We start from the raw sequence: 2,233 nt of genomic DNA on the forward strand, positions 1-2,233 counted from the left end.
CATTTAATTGAAATACTTTTTTTTTTAATTGAACCATTTCTCTATATACAGGGGGGGTTCAAACTTTTATAAATGCTTTTAAAAAGTAGAACTTTTTCAACTTAATTTTTGAAAATAATCCGGAAAGATTGACATTTTTATATATACTTTAAATTAAAACGTATGTAATATACTTTTATAGAAAAAAAAAATTGACCTCTGGACTTGTCTTCATGGTTAAAACGGACATCAAAATTAAAGAAAAACGTACGATTTTCTTGAAAAAATTCTCGATATTATAGTTTATATTTTTAAATTTATAATGCTATAATTTTTTTGAAAAATGTATGGATCAATATTATTATTTAATAATAATATTATTAGGGGTATCCTTTCATCTGACTTACTTTTTTTTTTAAATCGGATTATATNTGACTTACTTTTTTTTTTAAATTGGATTATAGCCCTTTATACATGGGAGGTCAAAACATTAAATATGCGTATTGAAACTAGGCCATCTTTAATTTAATTTTTGAAATTATGTTCCGGAAATACTGACACTTATATATATATATATATATTAAATTAAAATTTATGTAACATACTTTCATTTGAAAAAAGAAATTTATCCTCTGGGTTGTCTTCATGATGAAAATGACTACCGTATTCAATAATATGCTATTTTTGTGTTAAAATAGAATATCTTAAAAAATATCTTGTTTTTAAAGAAAAAGGCACATATTAAACTCAAGACATCCTCGAATGCTCACGACTATAGGAAATTTTCATTTAAATAGTAATCCTGTTGAGTACTGGAAGATCATTAAAAACAATAGGTCTTTTAATGAAATTCCTAAGGAGGTTTCCTATAGCTGTACAATGTTACCACAAATATANGCTAACCTTTTGCTGTCCAAGGATCATGTTGGACACTGCGTTGTCCACACCAGCGAAAGTGCCACGATATTATGCGAAGATTATTATTACTGTGTTTATCTTTTCGGTTTGTTTTATTTTTGTTAAAATAATCTGTTGTCGCTCATTTAATAAACGGCCCAGGGGTCTCTACCCTCAAAACCAGTGTCGACCACATTTTTGCGACGCAAGTCGTGTCAAATGTGTAACATGAATAATAAGTTTTGGCGTTATTAAACAGCATTTTACAAATTTCAAATTGACTATAAATATATTATGACAAATAGAATACCCCTTACATAATACTTTTATTATATTATATGTATTGAGGGTGTTTACACACTATAGTTTACTAAGTTTACTCGCACTATAGTGAGTATAAACTTAAATTAAATTATATATGAACATTTCGACATTCAGATGTTTCAATCCAAAATAAAATCTGCTATATATTCTCATTATTGTATATAATCATACCCTAACACCTAGTAGCTATTTTTTTAATTCAGAGATAAACATTTTTTGCACATAACAGGTTTTTCACGTCTAGTTTATTTTAAGGTTAGAAATAATGATTCTTTGGAATTTGAATTTAGATTGAATTTCATTTAGAAAAATGATAGAAAATAAAGCGTTTTTTGTTTTTTTATGATAAATNAAATAAATCGTTTTTTGTTTTTTTATGATAAATATGAAATGGCATTTGTTTTACGATTTCTATATCCGTTTGTTTGATAATCTGTATAAACAAATGTATTTTTATTTACATTCGTTTATGCGTGTTATTTCTTTTTTATATCTTTCACAAATTTTATACTGACTAAATATGAAATTATACTTATTGAATTCTTATTTCTTGCTTCATTGTGCATTATAACGTAACACTAAAAGTTATAATTTCTAACTATTGAAGTGTAATCAGTATATTTTGATATTTAAACTTTGCTACATTTTGTGTATTTTGTAAAACACGCGTTACTTATANCTACATTTTGTGTATTTTGTAAAACACGCGTTACTTATAATGTCACCTAAAAATCAATGAGCTCATAATAGAAAAAATGGTTTATCAAAAACTAAACTTAAACTAAGAATGAAGGACATCCAGAAAATAATTCATAAAAATAAATAGTAGGTACATTAGATAAGTTAATTATCATTTCTGTATATAAAAACAAATATGCTGTTACTAAATCTGGCTTGCTTATGATGAACCAAATTTTTTTAATTCTGTTTGACTTTATTTGATTTATAAAATTTTAAATTTTAAAAATTATTTTACATCATTTTAAGTATATATTTATCATAAAAATCATTTATATATTGTGACGTTCACCGG

The sequence above is a fragment of the Daktulosphaira vitifoliae genome, unplaced genomic scaffold (assembly GCF_025091365.1).
Source record: "Daktulosphaira vitifoliae isolate Bord-2020 unplaced genomic scaffold, ASM2509136v1 Scaffold_212, whole genome shotgun sequence".
NCBI lineage: Eukaryota > Metazoa > Arthropoda > Insecta > Hemiptera > Phylloxeridae > Daktulosphaira > Daktulosphaira vitifoliae.